We start from the raw sequence: 21,772 nt of genomic DNA, 5'->3' as shown, positions 1-21,772 counted from the left end.
TTTTAGAAAAGCTGTCAGCCCACATTTTTGCCTGCACAGTCAGGCTTGTGATGGGCGGTTCTTCTTTAAACTATTACTGGAATTCAAATGTGGCTAAAAAAAAAAAAAAAAAAAAACACAGAGGGAAACTCTGATAAGAAGAGATAAAGGAAAACTCCTCTCTTTGCCAAACTTGGGTGTCTTTCTAAAGGCCTGCTGTGGTGTCAGCCCATCCCATGTACCTGGACTATCAGCAGGGTAACTTCCCTGTAGCCCATTGTGGTTAACTGACCACAGAGAGCCACAGCCGTAATGCAACTGTACTGATGATATTAACTGATTCCTACAATTACTATACAATGGTTTATGTGGGAACAGCTGCAAAAACACCGGTCATTTAAAAGTGGATGGGGCACTACTCTGTCTTGACTTGTATTTTTAATGCGGCCAATATCAAGGGCTTTACTATAAATATATGTTAGGAAAACTTTGTCAATAAATAATACTCTTCCAGCACAAAAAACAGATACCATAAATGCAAACTAATTCTCAGACATGAAAAATCCATTTATTGCAAGGCTTTTTTTGCTACACAATACATTCAATCCATCAGTGACTGATTGTTCAATACACATGGATTGATATACTAATGGGCAAACAAACCAAGGTATTGGGTTACTGACAAATCAATATTCTGTATTGGGAATGTGACGTCCAACTACCATCCTAGAAGAATGGATCACCAAATCATTGGATTATTGGTTAAGATTCTTTTTAGATGGACAACCATGGACACTACTGATATTGCTGCATGGCCGGATATCAAAGCACATATACAGTATGCGAGTTTCTTCAACTTTCCCTGACCCTAGAAGTTCTGACAACTTCAATGTCTCCATATCAATGAACTGATAAAGGAACTGAAAGCTTTATTACTAACATAGACCGCAAAAAGGTTACATAAACGGAGGGGTAAGGAGCAGTGCATGAGGAGCGGCATTTAAAAACATTTCCTACACGTGCCACAACAACAGGGAATAAAGGTGTACTGATGATCAACATATAAGATCATATATTCGTTTTCCCATTAAGATCACAGCCCTTTTCTTTCTGCTACTCCTACTCTTTCCCTTCCCTCCCTGCTCGTTTTTTTTTTTCGGATTGAGACCTCGGCAGCACCCGGGGTACACCCTGCTCAGTGTCTACTTTGACAGACTGTGCAGGGAGATGGGTGCTTGCTGCCCCTTCTTGCTTTTCATCCACTGGGTTGTCTCCACTGTGGGAGAGGTTTACTTCACTTCTGGGGTGCCAGGTATGTTGGATGCGGTCTCAGGTGGTTTCCCTGGCTATCCCAGGCTGCAGTGGGCATGCACACAGGGGACCACCTGATTGGCAGCCTTTTGGTGCTTGCACATATGGCGGGGGCTCCACTGTGGCCATCTTGGTTTGGGGCGCCCGTGTGGAGCAATCTTAGATGTGGCACTCACGCATGCAGAGTCCATGTTCTGTTCTCCCCTGCATGGAGAGAGATGGCATGCAGGGCGGGAGGATCCCCAGTCGGGTCACACATGAGCCGATGTTACTACTCAGGCTGCACTGTATTATTTTTTTTTTTTTTGTCCTTTTACTGGACTCAGGTATGGCCTTGAGATATTTGGGAACAGATATGGCCTTTACCCTGTGGGATTTACCCATACATTGGTTTTTACAATTTTTTTCTCATTCCTTGTTTTTTGTTTCTATAAATACTCTGGGGTCAGAATGTATTCTATCACATAGGGATTTTCCATTTATTAGAAGATCATTTTTGAACCAGATATACACCCACAGAGACCACCCATGGTATGTTTATTATGCATTACTATATCTTATTAGATTTTTTGGATAGGCTATATAAAGAAATCTTACTATCTATATTCATTACACACATACACTGTATATATATATAAACATATACTATATTACCAAAAGTATTGGGATGCCTCCCTTTAATGACATCCCAGTCTTAGTCCGTAGGGTTCAATATTGAGTTGGCCCACCCTTTGCAGCTATAATCACCCCAGATGACGGCTCCTTAGCTGAAACATGTCGGGTGGACCCCTCACGATCGCCGCTATATGATATTTGAGCTTATTCTTGATCTTCAAAATGTGAGTTTGTTTTTTAATATTTTAATAAATTAGTGTTTTAAAACGTTATCACACTATGTGAGTTTTCTTTGCTCCTCATATATGATAAACACGTTTGGCCTATACTGGATTGTCCATGGGTGAGGAAGTCGTGCTGTTGCCTTTGTCTCCAATTCATGCTGATGACATCTGACCAGACGTACCCCTCACAACCGTGGGTTATTAAGCCTTTCTGACTTGTCTGGCGTACGCCATTTCAGGTCATATTGCTCTGGTAAGCCTCCTCCACTCCTGGTGATGGTCCCGGCACTGATGTAAAACCTCTGCACACCTGTGGTCTTCTCATTTTCTACTTCTCCGCTAGATCTGGTGAAATCATCCATCTGTGCATTTGGGAGTTTTTTCCATCTCTGGCCACCGATTACCCGCATAGACTTTTTTTTTGTGATGTTTTCTCCACCAGAAAGGAAAATGTTTTTTCACATAATTTTTTATGTACATAAAATGGACTGTTATGTTCTATATTTTTTTGTGCTTAGTTTATAGAACCAGCACGGGCACTTTATTACTAGTCACTGGTATATTTGCTAATAAGGCATTTTCACTGTTTTATATAATTTTTCTTGGTGGTTAACACGGTTTAATTGTATAACTATCTGACACTATTCATATTTTTGGTTATATACATTCACTTTATATAAGCATTTATGTAATGTGATATACAAGTTCGTGGATGTGTAATATAGCGCTACACTTTTATTTTTTTGAGCTATAACAGCTTCAACTCTTCTGGGAAGGCTGTCCACAAGGTTTAGGAGTGTGTCTATGGGAATGTTTGACCATTCTTCCAGAAGCGCATTTGTGAGGTCAGGCACTGATGTTGGACGTGAAGGCCTGACTTGCAGTCTCCGCTCCAATTCATCCCAAAGGTGTTCTATTGGGTTAAGGTCAGGACTCTGTGCAGGCCAGCATGTTCCTCCACGTCTTTATGGACCTTGCTTTGTGCTCTGGTGTGCAGTCATGTTCGGAAGGAAGGAGCCATCCCCAAACTGTCCCCACAAAGTTGGAAGCATGAAATTGTCCAAAATGTCTTGGTATGCTGACGCCTTAAGAGTTCCCTTCACTGGAACTAGTGGGCCAAGCCCAAACCCTGAAAAAGGAAAACCCACACCATAATCCCCCCTCCAGCAAATGATTTGGATAAGTGCACAAAGCAAGGTTCATAAAGACATGGATGAGCGACTTTGGGGTGGAGGAGTTTGAATGGCCTGACATCAACCCGATAGAACACCTTTAGGATAAATTAGAGCAGAGACCGCAAGTCAGGCCTTCTCATCCAACATCAGTGCCTGACCTCACAGATGCGCTTCTGGAAGAATGGTCAAACATTCCCATAGACACACTCCTAAACCTTGTGGACAACCTTCCCAGAAGAGTTGAAGCTGTTATAGCTGCAAAGGGGGGGCCAACTCAATATTGAACCCTACGGACTAAGAGTGGGATGCCATTAAAGTTCATGTAAAGGCAGGCGTCCCAATACTTTTGGTAATATAGTGTATATTGTATGTCTTGACCCATAGGTGTTGTTTGTATGTATATGTCCTGTCATATGCTCCCAATGCTGCAGCAGCTGCCCGTTCCCCGCACTCCCAGTGGCAGCAGTACTGGGAGAAAATTCCCATACTAGCTGTCGCTTTTTAAAATCAGTATGGCATTTTTGCATTTATTATTTTTTTTCTAAAAAGGTAACTTATCCTTTAGGCTGCCAAAAGACTCCTTGTTTTTAAAGTGGAGTTCCAGTCTGTAAAAAATTAAATTAAATTAAAAGTCGGCTGTTCCAAATACTGCGACCCGCGATGTTGGCATCTCTAGCCGAGTTGTCAATCAGCTTTGGGTGCAGGCGCTGGCATCTGTAGTAAGGGAAATGGGAAGTGAAGCCTTGCTTACTGGGCACATAAACCCCTTTCCCGCCCAGACCAATTTTCAGCTTTTAGCGCTGTCACACTTTGAATGACAATTGCGCGGTCATACAAAACTGTAGCCAAATGACATTTTTAGCATTTTTTTTCACACAAATAGAGCTTTCATTTGGTGGTATTTGATCACCTCTGGGGTTTTTTTATTTTTTGCTAAACAAACAAAAAACGGAAAATTTTGAAAAAAAAAGTTTCATAGTTTGTTATAAAGTTTTACAAACAGGTAATTTTTCTCCTTCATTGATATGCGCTGATGAGGCAGCACTGATGGGCACAAATAAGGCCGCACTGATGGCCACTGATAAGATGGCACTAATGGGCCCTGATGGGTGGCACTGATGGGCGACATTGATAGGCGGCACTGTGGGCACTGATCGGGACCCATGTCCCTGACAGCCGCCAGTGATTGGCTTTTTTTTTCCTCCTCACGCTATCAGCATGAAGAGAAAAAATAACCGATTACCGGCTCTGTTTACATCACATGATCAGCTGTCATTGGCTGACAGCTGATCATGTGGTAAGGGGTCAGGATTGACCCCTTACTCCGATCACAGAGCGTGCAGGCCGCTCGAGCACGGGATGACGTCTATTGACGCCCTCCCGGCAAAGTAGGTCCGCGCTGTAGCCATCATTCGGCTATAGCGCAGATCTGAATTGGTTAAAGAGCAACTGTCATCTCTGTCCCCCAGGGACTCCTCCTCTAACCCGCTGTTGACTCACCGACGGTCCCATTCACTTTAATGGGATGGCTGGTGATGTGGGTGTAACATAAGAAGGTGAGGGACATGGCGACAGCAGGTGAGTGGATGCCCACTAACAGGCGCTGCCATGATGGATCTGAAATGACAGGTGCCCTTTAAATGTAAGGACTTATTTTTGCTGGTAGTTGGAATCTTTAATATTTGCAAACAAAATGAAGGTTTTCTATTAAAATAAGCTGTCAGGTTAGTAAAACAGCAATATCAGAACCGATTCTATCATACAGTCTGTAGTGGACATAGGTTTGCAAAACAATGGGATAAAGGAATATTCCTGAACTTTGTTTTATCTCATGGTTACTGTAAAATTGTGTGAATGCATCAATGCAGTGCATGTTATCTCCACTTGCAGAGCTTGGATTCATTGAATGAGTTTACCAAAAATGTAAATATTGCAGAATATACAGCCTCATGTTACATAACTAAGCTCTATTTCATGCTGAATAAGCTAAATTATTAATGTATCTCAAATAGAAAACTATCTTCAGATAAAAGCATTATTTAAATTTGATAAAAATCAAAACAAAATAAGATTTAAATTTAAAAAATAATAAAAAAAAAAAAAAAACACATCAATTTTTATCCACCCTGCTAATAAAAGATGGCAGCTGGATACAAATTAAGAAGTGAAAGAAGGGATTACTGGACTACACCTAGTTATGCCCCCGTGGATGAGGCCTTGGCTGCAGGACACTAATGGGCCAATACCTCCAGAAAAATGTCACAAATGCTTTACTGGGTTACCCCCAAAATGTTTGAATGTAAAGAACATTGCACAGTAGATTTAACCCAATATTTGATGTCACAAATAAAGAACAACAAATCCTATAATTAGACGTATGTGCACACACCCCTGATAATTACAAATCATTTAAACTAGTAAAGCTTTATTCCGGATATTTCAGGATCCACGGTTTTATTCTTAACATTTGTGTCTTCTGTGAACTGGTTCCACACAAGGACCGAACCCTCTCTGCCGCCGTTCAATATATTCTGAACCAGAATGAAACATTCTTTACATTTCACCGTTCTATAAACACAAAGCTGAAATCTGACACACAAAGTGGCCACAATCCCTCTGATGTTGAGGTTGGGAAGACATCAATCATTCAATATTTACTAAACAGCACATAAGAAGTATCTCTTCCATACCACAAAAAACTGTCAACACCACACAGGAAGGCCACAAATGGAACAATTTCATGTTCCCACAAGATGCCTAGATAAATCTTCTGCAGCAAAATATCCAACCAGCCCAATGCAGTGTAATGGCCCATCATACACACGGCCTGGAAATGGGCCAAACACAGTCCGTTCAGCAGGAAGAGACCAACTTTCCACCCGAGTGAATAGCTGTGTGATCTACAGAAGGAAAACCAGCATCCGACGGCATCCAATCAGCACTGGCAATAGCACAGTGCGGGAGATCGCCGCACTAACACTGCTTGTGTTAGAACGGCAATCAGTTTTTTTATTTTTTTTGTTCAGCCCACTGAGTAGAACAAAAGAAAGGTCACCAGTTTCCAGTGGCTGCAATGACCAGCGGCCTATAATGACAGGCTGACAGAATTCGCTGCTGTTCACAAAGCGGTTATAGATGAATGTCCGAGACTGGACACAGTCAGCTGCTAAGTGCATGCCGGTCATTCCAGCTGAAAGGTGCCACTGAAATCTGAAGGCCGCATGTAACCGGCCCGATGCCACTGAAATCTGGAGGCCACATGTAACCGGCCCAGTGCCACTGAAATCTGGAGGCCACATGTAACCGGCCCGGTGCCACTGAAATCTGGAGGCCGCTTGTAACCGGCCTGGTGCCACTGAAATCTGGAGGCCGCTTGTAACCGGCCCGGTGCCACTGAAATCTGGAGGCCGCTTGTAACCAGGCCGGTGCCACTGAAATCTGGAGGCCGCTTGTAACCAGGCCGGTGCCACTGAAATCTGGAGGCCGCATGTAACCGGCCTGGTGCCACTGAAATCTGGAGGCCGCATGTAACCGGCCCGGTGCCACTGAAATCTGGAGGCCGCATGTAACCGGCCCGGTGCCACTGAAATCTGGAGGCCGCTTGTAACCGGCCCGGTGCCACTGAAATCTGGAGGCCGCTTATAACCGGCCCGGTGCCACTGAAATCTGGAGGCCGCTTGTAACCGGCCCGGTGCCACTGAAATCTGGAGGCCGCATGTAACCGGCCCAGTGCCACTGAAATATGGAGGCCGCATGTAACCGGCCCAGTGCCACTGAAATATGGAGGCCGCATGTAACCGGCCCAGTGCCACTGAAATATGGAGGCCGCGTGTAACCGGCCCAGTGCCACTGAAATATGGAGGCCGCGTGTAACCGGCCCTGTGCCACTGAAATATGGAGGCCGCGTGTAACCGGCCCGGTGCCACTGAAATATGGAGGCCGCATGTAACCGGCCCGGTGCCACTGAAATATGGAGGCCGCATGTAACCGGCCCGGTGCCACTGAAATCTGGAGGCTGCGTGTAACTGGCCCGGTGCCACTGAAATATGGAGGCCGCGTGTAACTGGCCCGGTGCCACTGAAATATGGAGGCCGCATGTAACCGGCCCGGTGCCACTGAAATCTGGAGGCTGCGTGTAACTGGCCCGGTGCCACTGAAATATGGAGGCCGCGTGTAACTGGCCCGGTGCCACTGAAATATGGAGGCTGCATGTAACCGGCCCGGTGCCACTGAAATCTGGAGGCTGCGTGTAACTGGCCCGGTGCCACTGAAATATGGAGGCCGCGTGTAACTGGCCCGGTGCCACTGAAATATGGAGGCCGCATGTAACCGGCCCGGTGCCACTGAAATCTGGAGGCTGCGTGTAACTGGCCCGGTGCCACTGAAATATGGAGGCCGCGTGTAACTGGCCCGGTGCCACTGAAATATGGAGGCCGCATGTAACCGGCCCGGTGCCACTGAAATCTGGAGGCTGCGTGTAACTGGCCCGGTGCCACTGAAATATGGAGGCCGCGTGTAACTGGCCCGGTGCCACTGAAATATGGAGGCCGCATGTAACCGGCCCGGTGCCACTGAAATCTGGAGGCTGCGTGTAACTGGCCCGGTGCCACTGAAATATGGAGGCCGCGTGTAACTGGCCCGGTGCCACTGAAATATGGAGGCCGCGTGTAACCGGCCCGGTGCCACTGAAATATGGAGGCCGCATGTAACCGGCCCGGTGCCACTGAAATATGGAGGCCGCATGTAACCGGCCCGGTGCCACTGAAATATGGAGGCCGCATGTAACCGGCCCGGTGCCACTGAAATCTGGAGGCTGCGTGTAACTGGCCCGGTGCCACTGAAATATGGAGGCCGCGTGTAACTGGCCCGGTGCCACTGAAATATGGAGGCCGCATGTAACCGGCCCGGTGCCACTGAAATATGGAGGCCGCATGTAACCGGCCCGGTGCCACTGAAATATGGAGGCCGCATGTAACCGGCCCGGTGCCACTGAAATATGGAGGCCGCATGTAACCGGCCCGGTGCCACTGAAATCTGGAGGCCGCGTGTAACTGGCTGTGTGAAAGAGGCCTAAAGCCTGGTACACACTACTAGTTTTTTTTTTGTTCAACCCAGCGGGGGCTGAATGAAAAAAAAAACTGACAGCAAGGAGGGGCCACTGTACTAACTATGTGATGTTAGTACATCAACCTTCTCCGTTGTTCTATTGTGTTCTGACAGGAGGACGGCACCCCGCCAGAAGACTCCAGTCAGCACTCTCCGCCGTTGGCTAAGAGTGCTGATCAGAAGACCTTTTTTGGTCATGCCTGTATGAACAGCTGGCTTCTGTTGGACCAACTGTAGCACACATGGGTGAACGTCGGCTGGTTTCTATTGAATCTGTTGATGCTGCCCAAAACTCTGCCCATGTGTACTAGGCTTTAGGCTCCATTCACACTTGTGCAACCTGTCATGCGACTTTGGACACTGAAGTCGCACCCTAAATTTTTCAATGTCAACGTTCAAATATATGCGACTTAAAATCGCAGCGACTTTAAAAAGGTTCCTGCACTACTTTGGTTCGACTTTCATGCAGCTTGAGTGCCATAAACTTCACTGTAAACCCTCAAGCGTTGCACCTGAATGTTATACATGCGACAGTTGTGCAACAGTTGTCCATTATCATTGGTCAAAACCAAAGTCACACCCATCCAAAGTTGTGTCAAAGTTTCACCAAGGGTGCACCAAAGTTGTACTCCAAAATCGTGCGACTTTGGAGTTGTACAAGTGTGATTGGAGCCTAAAGGTGAGGTAGGCAACCTCAGCACTCCGTCTGTTGAGGAACTACAAGTCCCATGAGGCACTGCGAGACTGACAGACACAGGTATGACTCCAAAAGGCAGGGGCTTGATGGGACTTGTAGTTTCATGACAGCTGGAGCACAGAGGTCACCTAGCCCAGGTCTAAAGACTACCTATGGACATTAAACAGCGGTTGGATGCTGAAACAGTGTCAACGTTAAAAGGTTCTTGACAGATAAGCTGCTTTCATAAACCTCTGGGGCTCATCCACACCGTTTGTGTTGGGCTGTGTTGGGCAGACTTTCCTAACGCAGAGACAAGGTAGCCTGCCTGGTTTGCTATGAAGTCACATCACATCATTGTGTTGAGGAAAGAAAAAAAAAAAAAGTAATGAATGCAGCACCTTTATACAGGGCAGCAAGTCACAACACAAAGCACCACAATATAACACTGTGCAGTCCCAGAGCAGAGAGAGGGGCCAGCAGGACTGGTCTGCTATGAGGTCAGTATGCAGTACAAGGGCCTTCCTGATAGGAAACTCATAGGTTTGTTACATTAGCTAGGTGTTAATATTACATCGTTTTGGTAAATCTTTGGCAACGATGATTGTATGGTCAGATTGTACAGTGTATGGTGATCCTATGGTCACTGCAAAGATCACTTTACAAACACAAAGCAGTTAAAAAAATAAAATAAAAACTGAACCAGATTTCTGACTATCATGATTGCTTGAACTTCTGTCCTTGTCCTAATAGAGAGTGACGGAAGGATCCTGAACACCAGTGATCTGACCCAAACAAAACTATTTCCCCAGATTGTACAGAAGTGACAAGAACTGCCAGTACATACAGCGAGTCTGCCGACACCGGGGATCCATATTCCTGACAGTCATGTGAGCAGAGCCCGGGGTAGTGTGTGACGGAGCAAAGTCCATGTGACAACACAGCTCACAGGGGACGTCACCCAGGACTGTGGGGCAGATGATGACGGACGCACCCAGGGGGCCAGCTCATTAGAAAAAAAACTCTTCAACATTCCACAACCGTGTCACTGAGCAGAGAGAGGATGTTAGAATAATGTGCTCACCTCCTCAGCCCTGACCCCTCATACACTACAGACTGCGGGGGGGCCACCAGGGCCCTATAATAGACTACATACCGAGAGGAACCTACAGACCACACTGGGAGCATGCTGAGACCTGGAGACCCACAACAAGTATACAAATAATACACTTCACACTCTACAGATCCCATCCAAAGTCTGCCAGAGTACAGCACATACCAGGGACCCCAAGAACACTTCATACTGGTCCCCCTGCCCGGCCTCACTGTCCAGTCCCACTGCCCGGCCTCACTGTCCAGTCCCACTGCCCGGCCTCACTGTCCAGTCCCACTGCCCGGCCTCACTGTCCAGTCCCCCTACCCGGCCTCACTGTCCAGTCCCCCTACCCGGCCTCACTGTCCAGTCCCACTGCCCGGCCTCACTGTCCAGTCCCACTGCCCGGCCTCACTGTCCAGTCCCACTGCCCGGCCTCACTGTCCAGTCCCCCTACCCGGCCTCACTGTCCAGTCCCCCTACCCGGCCTCACTGTCCAGTCCCACTGCCCGGCCTCACTGTCCAGTCCCACTGCCCGGCCTCACTGTCCAGTCCCCCTGCCCGGCCTCACTGTCCAGTCCCCCTGCCCGGCCTCACTGTCCAGTCCCCCTGCCCGGCCTCACTGTCCAGTCCCCCTGCCCGGCCTCACTGTCCAGTCCCCCTGCCCGGCCTCACTGTCCAGTCCCCCTGCCCGGCCTCACTGTCCAGTCCCCCTGCCCGGCCTCACTGTCCAGTCCCCCTGCCCGGCCTCACTGTCCAGTCCCCCTGCCCGGCCTCACTGTCCAGTCCCCCTGCCCGGCCTCACTGTCCAGTCCCCCTGCCCGGCCTCACTGTCCAGTCCCCCTGCCCGGCCTCACTGTCCAGTCCCCCTGCCCGGCCTCACTGTCCAGTCCCACTGTCCGGCCTCACTGTCCGGCCTCACTGCCCGGCCTCACTGCCCGGCCTCACTGCCCGGCCTCACTGTCCGGCCTCACTGTCCGGCCTCACTGTCCGGCCTCACTGTCCGGCCTCACTGTCCAGTCCCACTGTCCAGTCCCACTGCCCGGCCTCACTGTCCAGTCCCCCTGCCCGGCCTCACTGTCCAGTCCCCCTGCCCGGCCTCACTGTCCGGTCCCCCTGCCCGGCCTCACTGTCCAGTCCCACTGCCCGGTCCCTCTCTGCCCGGTCCCACACCGGTCCCCAATAGCTCTTTGTATCTGTTCATATAATTCTTCATAATTAAATAAAAGTTTGCCTTCAGACCAAACCAGAGCACAGCGCCTACTCTGCAATCTAATACCTGCCAAAATCCTGTATGTGGTTCCTTGCAGGACGATCAGCCTGTATGTTGTCACCATATAATGATTGGTCTGTACGTTGTCACCATAGGATGATCAGCCTGTACCTTGTCACCGCATCAGGACTGGTCTGTGAGTTGTCACCACATTATGATCGGTCAGTAGTAAGTTGTCACCACATTATGATCGGTCAGTAGTAAGTTGTCACCACATTATGATCGGTCAGTAGTAAGTTGTCACCACATTATGATCGGTCAGTAGTAAGTTGTCACCATAGGATGATCGGTCTGTAAGTTGTCACCATACCGGCAGTAGTATGTAGAAGTGATGAGATCTCCGGAGTCGGGTGGAAAGTTTCCCTCCCCCACACACACACAGTGATGATCGGGGTGTGGAGGGCTCCCCGGCTCTCTCCCCGCTCCGGCCCCGGGCTCGGTGTCCTCACACAGGGAACAGGAGACAAGTTAGTTGCTGGAGATTCCGTCCATCTGGAGAAAGGAGGGGGCGGGGCGGAGCAGGCCTCACTCATCACTTCCCAGGCTGGCAGGGGGCGGAGACGGGGCGGGGACGGGGCGTGTCCTCCCCTCATAGACAGAGCGGTGCGGGGTGTGGTGATCACGATGTACGGAGAAGCCTGTCCGCTTTTCTACACACTCCATAACATAACATAACATAACATAACATAACATAACCCTTCACCTCTTACCGACACCTACACACATCCTACAATGTGCTCTACACCACAACACGTCATATTCCTCATCTGTCTGCTGTCCTGGTATGAGAAACATAAATAACAGAAATAGGGACTACAAGTTTATCATTGTACCGACCAAGTGAGTCAAAAACCTAGGAAAAGTACATATATGAAAACGGCATGCATTCCAATTTAGTTTATGGACATATTTTAATCAAAAACCAACACGAGAAAAACTGAAGCAGAAAATGGTTTTAGAAATGAAAGCAATCTATCGCTCCAGTGAACGCTGGTCTGAACGATGATTAGAAATCACATATCGTTTATCTGAAATTCAGAAGTAGGAGAGACCTCAGGAGAAGAACTCCCAGAGAGAAATGTGAAGACAGCTGTTCTCAAGGACAGTCCCCTGTGATGTTCAGTGTAGAGATCAGAACTTGTGACTGTGACCACAGCTGCCATGTACTAGGCACTAAAATCCATTTATAATAAATAACCTTGTCATTTCAGCACAGACACCATGATATATATTACATAGAAAACAGACACGGAATTCTGTGCGGTGTAAATTCTGTAGGGTGTTGGGTAAAACACAACCTGATTCTGCTGGCCTTTGCTGCCTTAATAACATCATACAGCTTCTTCAGATTGTTGGCCACACATTTCAGTGCCAAGTCTTCCCCCAAATGCTCCACTGGACTGAGATCTGGAGGTAGTTCAAATATGTGGAATACATTGAAGCCAGCGCCATGTTCCTGGATCTAGTTGGAGATGACGCTCTGCGCTTTGTGACATGACAACACCCTGCAGGAATCAGACATTGGAAAATTGGAATCTTCTGCCATACAGGGGTGCACATGGTATTCAACAATATTATTACAGTGAAATGATGCAGATTTGGCATAAAAAGTGAACCCATACTTTCACAATAAGGGGTCAGGCTCTAAGAATAGCGGAACCACCGCCGACCAGGATAGGTACAGGCAGTCACCCTGGTGAATGTCATGGGCTCACCTGGGGTGCGGAGTCTAAGTACTAACCAGTGTTCACCAGAGCTCCTGATGGTGGAGATGGATCTTGTTGCATGTTAGTACCAGGTTGCAATTCTCAGGATCGCCCAGAGCCCAGTAGCAGATAAGCAGGTAGGGATCAAACAGAAGCATATTCAGTAAACAAGGCAAAGGTCAGTAACGAGCAGTTGCAGGGTCGATAACGAGTGACAGCAGGGAAAACAGGAGCGAGATACTAGCTGGAGAGAGCACAATCTGGCAAACAGGAAGTGCAATGACATGGCTTAGATCAGGAAGTTCATGGGAGGACCCACCAGTACCACCTACCAATGCACACCAGTGCTGCCAATCAATGCCCATCAGTGCCACCTACAAGTGCTGCTCATCAGTGCCCATCAGGGCAGCCCATCAGTGTAGCCGCATCAGCGCACATTAATGAAGGAGAAACATTACCTGTTTTCAAAATTATGAATTTTTTTTTTTTTTTTTTCAAAATTTTTGGTCTTTTTTTTGTTTTAGCAAAAAATAAAAAAAAAACAGAAGTGATTAAATACCACCGAAAGAAAGCTCTATTTGTGTGAAAAAAAATTCATTTGGGTACAGTGTTGCATGACCACATAATTGTCATTCAAAGTGCGACAGGGCTAGAAACTGAAAATTGGCTTGGGCAGGAAGGGGGTTTAAGTGCCCAGTAGGCAAGTGGTTAAACAGAGGCCCAAAACATTCACACCTAAACTAGCTTCTCCAATAAAATGGTATTGAAATGTGAAGAAAATCCCTTCTTTTTTTGCTTACCAGCGTCTCTGCTCCTCCCCTGATACAATCCCTATTTGTGGGCATTACTCAAGTTGAACTTCAGGCAGAGCTCAATTGTCAGTGCTCCCTATTCAGTGAAGCCCTGGACACAGGCCGAATGCTGACCGACTGCCGATTCAATAAAAAAAAGTCCGACATTCGGTCCGTGTATGCCAGCCGACCGGCTCCAGATCAGCACACTCAGCCAATGGCCACCCCCCTTACTCTTTCCAAAATGAAAACAATTTTTTTTTTTGCATTGGCTTCTACTTTAAGTATCTCATTGCTGCTATGATGTTGGCAATTTATGCCCCCCCCCCAAATTATCAGTTCTGATTGACATGAAAAACTGATCTTTACTAAAAACTGGTTCTTCATAAAGATCAGTTATTTTATATATATATATATATATATATATATATATATATATATATACACATATACATACATACATACATATATAATGTTTTTTATTATTATGGCATATTATGTTTTTACTGCAGAACTAAATTGAAAGTTTTTTGTTTTGTTTTTTTTTTTTTTTTTAAAGCTAAACTCTGGGATAAGGAAATTTATCTTCGTACAAGAGCCATGAGTATTCTTCCTTGAATTCTGGTGTGCTTTATGTATTTCTTCAAGATCTGTGAGGTATTCTAATATGAAACATTGCCTCTGTGCAGGCGCTTCCTGTATGTAATAAGGACCGGTCACTGCTGCTCTCTTTTCTTGTGTCTGGTCTCCGCCTCCCTGCAGGCAGTCTGTAGTGGGTGGAGCCTGCTGGACTGGCTGATGATGTCACTGCTACTTTTACAAGGTGACATCTGAGTTTTTTAAGGCATTTGGTGAACGGAAAGTGGATTTTTATTCTTTGTGGCTGTTGAGGAATATATTTAAATAAAAAATGTTGTACCTGGAGTTCAGCTTTAACTCCTATATTCAGGTGAACCTCACTGCTGGCAATACTAATATTAATTACTAATTAATAATAATACATTGCTTTGGTTAAAATGTATGTGTTGATGGGATTGATGACTAATGAATGCACTGTCTAGGGTACATAACATTTGGCCTGATGCCCCCTATGTGTTTGTAGGAAATATAATGAAGACAGACTCTTGATGACTAGGGTAGGTTTCCCTATTAAACAAGAATACAGACGGGGAGCTAAATTTGCACTCTAAATAAAGAGTCCTTCCTGGTCAGGATTAAGCAGTCTAAGCTCCAATGTCCTAATCACAAAACAAATAATATTTATGAATGACTTTCCTCATCGCAGTGGAGTATCTGTACTGACAGATGGCTAGCTTGGTATGAAGTACATGCAGATGGCGATAAAGCAGCTGTCCTGTATATAGTGGAAGATATTTATTCCAAAATAAGGATCTGATTTCATTTCCCTTCTCTATTTTAATCTATGAGGAATTGGGCACGTGAACAGCAATTAGGGCCCCGTTCACATCTGGCGACTTGGGATCACGATTTTGCCCACGGTTCCAAATCGCACTGCAATAGTGACAAAACGTACCATGCGTGTTGGGGTTCCATTCATCTTTAATAACACCTCAAACACAGGCGCTTCTGCAGCGATTGTCACAATAAATTGCACAGCAAAAAAGCATCATGCAAATCTTGTCAGCCAGGAGCAGGAGCTTTATTTGGGCAACAAGTTTCAATCATCATTAAATGGTACCTCAAACGCGGTCCGGTATGCTTGATTTATTGCGCGACAATCACTGGCAAAACCACTCCATGTTTGAGGTGCCATTCAAAATAGAATGGCACCCAAACACGCATGGTGCATTTTAGCACTATTGCAGTGTGATTTGGAATATTGATTCCAGATCACCAGATGTGAATGGGGCCTTCGGGTTGAAAATTAAGTGTTACAATCTAAATGGCAGCTCCACCCAAACAGTTAAATGGATAGTTGAAACACAAACCTACTTGCCAATAGCAGATACACAGCTGCAGAGCACAAAAAGAATGACTGCACTCTACAGAGCCTTCAATTTGTGAAGTTTGTGTCACTGCCCCGCCTCCTACAAGGCATCCATTCCCTAGTGATACCCACTCTGGGTACTTCTCCTGCAAGGCTGATTTTGCCTCAAATCTAGCAACTCAGTTTAAAGACAAGTCTGTGCTTTGCCCGTTCAGGGTCTGCGCTTCTCCTCTGCTCTGTTGAGCTGTTGGGAACAAAGACTGGCAGGTTTGTGTAAGCTTCAAGTGGACGCTCCCCCTAACCCCCTCCTTGATCCGATGCCGCATCTGTCCCCTGACGGCTCTAAGACTGAGAACTGAGTGATCAAACAGCGCTGCTCGCTCAGTTCTCAGTGCCCAACTTTCTGCTTTGCCCACTCCCGCGCGCTGGGCTATAGAGGGGGTGGAAGTGGCTGGCTCAGCCTCTCAGCGGCTCGCTGAAAGACTGAGCCAGGTGTTGGTCCAGGCTCCTGGGTGGATCCCAACTGGCTCTGTAACATCAGCTGACAGTGGGCCTCAGCTTTTGTTGGCTGAAAACAGGTCGCAGGAGTGCAGAACAAACTGCACTCCTGTAATCCACAGGAGAAGTACAACCAGACAAGCTTTGGATGTACTTTTTAAAATCTGTTTTTTATTACATATAAAATATGTAACAGAAAAATAATTGTTTTACAAATAAACATTTTATGACAAAAGGATTTCCAGAGCATCATGGGTTAGCTAAAGAGGCAGTATATTAGTGGATATCTGCCTTATGGCTCGCGCTGTCAGGTTGAAGCTTCAGATAGAGCTGTCTGATCAGGGATGAGTCACTGTGATGAGTTACACCTTTTTTTAATTGAATCCACACCCAATTACTTGGGAACTGTATATTTAGATAACAGAAAAAAAATCATGAGCTAGAACAAACACGTAAAATAACACATGCAGATTAGTAGAATGATTCTAAGTATCTGTTATTCTCAAAGAAATATCCCCACATAAAGCTGGTGCCCTGGGCACGAGGCCACTTTCCCTGAATATTTTTAAGAATATATGAACTGCCTTTGCTGAACTGTTTTGAAGGGGCCAACTCCAGTGCTGTCCTTATCCTTGCATTCACCCCAGTGAGTCAAAGAACAATCATACACCTGATAAAAATGCTTAATCTGGGTCCGAAACAGTGAGGGAAGAATAAAGGTAACCCTAAAGCACGCACCTCCAAAAACAAGTCAACCATGGAAGTTTCCATATCTCTAGCCTGGTAGATGGACTACTGTATATGTTTATGTTTTTTGTGTAGAACAAATGTGCAGGTAAACAATATATATCTGTCTGGCTCTATATTTCATCAATTTACTGTGAGAACTACCATGTATTTTTTTCCTTGGTACTTTGCAAGTTCATGAATACAACACAGTGGCTCTCAATCCCTCAATCCCTCTAGTGTCGTGACCCCTTGATAAAAATTTCCCAAGTTGAGGGGACCCCCAACAGTAAAATTATTTTCGTAGCGTGGGTTGTCAGCGCCCAAGGTAAGACAAGTAATTTGCGCCCCTAATCCACGGACATTTAGGGCTCCCTGTGTCCCTTCTACTCGTACAATATTAAAACCCCTTATGGTACATTTTAGGATGTACCACTATCTCTTTGTTCTCATGTCTTTCCCTTTTATCTCTCTATATGCTAATTTCTTGTCCCCCCCCCTCCCCCATCCCTCTCTCTAGCCGTGTTTGTTCTCTCTCTCTTTCATTGTTCCTCTCCCTTCCATGTATTCTCTATTTTTATTTCTTCTCTCACTCCTTGGTGTGTGTGTGTGTGTGTGTGTGTGTGTGTGTGTGTGTGGGGGGGGGGGGGGGGGGTCACTGGCAGTGCTGGAGGGCAGTTCTGAGCAGCCATCTTAGGTGCTCTTGATCAAGGTCATCTGCTGATCTGAGAACTGTAGTGAGGACTTTTAATTGCAACTATAATCACAGGTAGTGTCACTCACTGTGTCTCTGACTTTGTGGTGTCTCGTAGCAGTGACACCGAAATAAGGAGATAGGGTCTCCTCCAGCCCCTCCCACTTCACATTCCTCACCAGTCAGCTGACCTCAAGTCTCTGCCCTCCAGCCATGCCCTAAACTGATTGGGCTGCTGCGGGCTCCAAGAACAGCCCAACTGTGCGGCCACAGGCTCCAGGGACAGCCCTGCTGGGCAGCCGCAATAGAGCTGGGACAGCGGTGTGGTATTCAGGAACAGCCCAAGATTCGGTGACCCCTGGCAAATCATCATTCGACCCCCAGGTTGAAAACCACTGCAATAACAAGGGATAAGGGATATTATAAACATGTTAACAAAGTACAATTATATGTATAAACCAATATAGTTTAATGTTAATGTTTTTCTCCAAGAAAATCAAATTCAAATCGCAAAACCATTTTCTTGGATCATTTTTGGATGCTGTCTCATAAGAATGTTTAATAATCTATTAATAATTAAGCACCTTGGAGAAGGATTGAGGAAGAGGATTCTCAGAGCTAAAAATAACGAGATCCTCCTCTGATGGCCTCTGATTCGAGCTGTAACAAATTCAATTGCAGATTGCTACTTTAAATGCCAGAAACATCAATAAGAGAAATAGGTTCCTGAGTTCCAATTACGTTGGTGAATCATGAGCATTTCTCCCAAAGAGACCATCATGCAGATCAGAAAATTGGAAAGACTTGGGCTATAATTCCAGCTATGATGACTCTTCTGAATCCAGTTCACCCAAAAGCAATCAGAGATTTAAATGCTCTTAAATAGTTTTAGAGAGCTGTCAAAAGGTGTCATTGGCACGCGCTCATTTCCCCATGAGGGCTGTGTGACTGTAGGCAGGCGCTGTTTCTTTTAACTGTCCTCATCTAGATATGGCATAACGACCTACAGCTGCCATCTCTGTACTGTGTCAGAAAGAATCATCAATCCAATGCCATGTTATATAGTATAGAAGGTAAAGTATATATTTAGCAATTATTGTGATGATTCCTACCATGTGAATCACATTGGCATCTTGGGCATAAAAGGGAGTTTTAAAGACTGATGATACTGGCCAATTATATGGCATCAGAAGAAAGTGAAATACAAAGAACTATAGGATATCTTACTTCTTGTGATCCTTTAAGGTAGATTTAGACATTTACGTAAATGTGTAAGTGTTCAGAGGGCTTGCCCCCTGCCAAATGCTACATGTCGGATGAACTTTGCGGTGGGCAAGAAGCAAAGCATTGTGGTCGCGGCATGTAAACATCCCCTATTGCAGCTTAAGTGGGGGTGGTTGACGTGTTAAAAACATGTCTCAATTATGGCTTTTTGCCACTACCCCCAAAAACAAATCTAAAAGAAGCCTTATGCCACATACACATGATCAAAAATTTGGCCAGCAAAAGACCAATGAGAGCTTTTGGTCAGAAAATGAGACCGTGTGTATGCTCCAGCCAGCAAAATATTGAGAGCATGTTCTCAATTTTTCGGTCGGAAAAAGTTCCTATCCAAAAATGCGATCGTCTGTAGCAAAATTCCTACGCATGCTCGGAAACAATTCGACGCATGCTCGGAAGCATTTAACTTCATTTTCTCGGCTCATCATAGTGTTGTACGTCACCGCGTTCTTGACGGTCGAAAGTTCAGCGAACTTTTGTGTGGCCATGTGTATGCAAGGCAAGCTTGAGCGGAATCCCGTCGGAAAAGCCATCATATCTTTTTCTGACCAAAATCCCGATCGTGTGTACGCGGCACTAGAGAAAATAATATCAAGGTAACCATGTTGCTGCATAGCAGACACCATAAGATGAACAATCATACATTTACCCTTTTGACATTAAAATAATGTGCCATTGGAGTCACCTAAATATTAAACAGAAGGTTAAGCAAACTTCCCTGCCCCCTATGTGGCATTGTGTAAGCTTTCGGGCAGGCTGGTCAGGCATGAAGCACTACATTATAGGAGGAAGGGTGTACATCGGTGTGTTATAACTGTAAATGCTAGTGTAACGAAACGTCCCACACTCCGCTTGATTGCTTTTGTCATATACCGCTTCCTCCCAGTCTTAATATAGATATCAGATATTCGAACCACTAACAACCACAATCAAGACAATACTCGTTTGGTTGCTGAACATGGACGGTTTATTGAAAAAACACATACACAGATAAAACTTGTGACAATTTCCCCCCCTCATTTGCATTCTGGGCAGGGTAGACTGTCCAATCAGCAGGGAGAGCTGTTGGAGGAATTCACCCCCACCAATCTCACAGCTAATCTACATACCCATCCCATCATATCCAAGGCAGACGGACACAATAGAACATTGGAATACAGCTACACCCCAAACGACCCAGCAAAGAATCCACAACAAAATGAGACAAACTATTGGGTGAAAGACCCGGGCTTTCTAGATCACATTAATCAGCATTCCTTTGACATCCATCCATCGAGTCCCAAGCTGGCAGAGACCATCATGGCTTCCTTAATAATATCCTTTTGCATTTCATAACAGAAAATCTTCCTAAATGCTTGTAGCTCCCTCAAATGCCAGGGCCCATAGTTGGTAGGCAAGAGGCTAGCATTCAGTCCCCTTCAAAAGCCTCTGTGTCAGGTGAGTATCAGAGCTAGATAATTGCAGAGCAGCAGCTTGAAGGAGAAGTATAGCCAAAGCTTTTTTTGCAGTTTGATCTGCACTCCTGTGACCTATCGTTACAGAGCCGGTCCAAGCTCTGAAAAGATCCCAAGCATATGGTCAGGATCCACCCAGAAGTCTGGATCTGCACCTGGCTCAGCCTCTCAGAGATCCGCTCAGAGCCTGAGCCAGCCTGTCCCGCCCCCTCCACAGCCCAGCGCTCTGGTGAGCACTGAAGGGGCAGAGCAGAGAGCCGCTGACTGACAGTAAAGGATCTCTGCTCAGACTGGAGGGGAGAACTGAGCGATCAGCGGTGTTTGACTGCTCAGTTCTCACTGCAGACCAGGCAGGGGATCGATGCTGCATCCACCTAGGTAAGTATGAATGTTTTTTTTTTTTTTTTTCAGAAAGCCATACTATTTCTTTTAAAGATAATAGTTAGAATAATGGATGCTTATTGTACCAACTATGCAACATTATGCCTTACCATTTTTTTTTACAGGTTTATATTAAAAAGGAAAGACCAGGTATGTATAGACCAGGTTGTGACAAACCACATCCAGAACTAGGAATCAGATCTGGCTTACAAGCTGTGATCAAGGCTTGTAAGCTGGAACGCATGAGCCCCTGTATATTTTTACTCACTTTATTAATGCACCAATAAAGAAGCAACAAGGACGTTTGGAGTTGCCGGCTCTATTCTTTGTATTTATGTCTGTACTGGTGTGAGAGAGCATCAGAGCCGGCGCACCCATTGTGGATTTTATCACAAGCCTGCAAAGGACTTACACAGATTTTGAGTGTTGCATTATCTGCTTTTGCTAGATTAGTGTGGGGACACAGGAAATGAGTGGTGAGAATTATGGAGAGTAAAAACAGGGAAGCTGAGTGGGAAAAGAGAAGGATAGCAGAGACACAGGGACTACGTGGGGACAGTGGAGGAATGTAGAGACTCTGGAACTGAGTGAGGACAGCAAAGAAGAGCAGAGACACAGGATCTAAGAGGGGGGTGCAGAGGAGAGTAAAGTCAGAGACCAGGAGCTAAATGAAAATAGTGAACAAGAGCAGGGACATAGAAGCTGAGAGAGAACAGTGAAGAAAAGAAGATACACAGGAGCTTGGCGGGGACAGTGAAGGAGAGCAGAGGTACAGGAGCTAAGTGGGGACAGTGAGGGAGAGAAGAGGCATAGTAGCTGAGTGGAGACATTGAAGGAGAAC

The 21,772-nt window shown here is 46.0% G+C and overlaps 1 protein-coding gene across 5 annotated transcripts in view; it reads right to left on the bottom strand.

The window, feature by feature from the left end:
- SGMS1 (sphingomyelin synthase 1) overlaps positions 1–21,772 on the bottom strand; it is a 498,565-nt gene that overhangs the window by 92,080 nt on the left and 384,713 nt on the right. Inside the window, exon 1 of one of the 5 annotated variants that reach the window (XM_073596325.1) lies at positions 11,763–11,989. The exons of the other annotated variants lie outside the window; for them this stretch is intronic. The gene's annotated coding sequence lies outside the window, so the exon portion shown is untranslated. Of the gene's footprint in view, positions 1–11,762; positions 11,990–21,772 lie in introns of those variants that run through there. 5 annotated transcript variants of the gene reach the window in all.

Source organism: Aquarana catesbeiana, linkage group LG08 (assembly GCF_042186555.1).
Source record: "Aquarana catesbeiana isolate 2022-GZ linkage group LG08, ASM4218655v1, whole genome shotgun sequence".
In the NCBI taxonomy this organism is placed as follows: Eukaryota; Metazoa; Chordata; class Amphibia; order Anura; family Ranidae; genus Aquarana; species Aquarana catesbeiana.
This window is presented reverse-complemented; position numbering and strand designations above follow the sequence as displayed.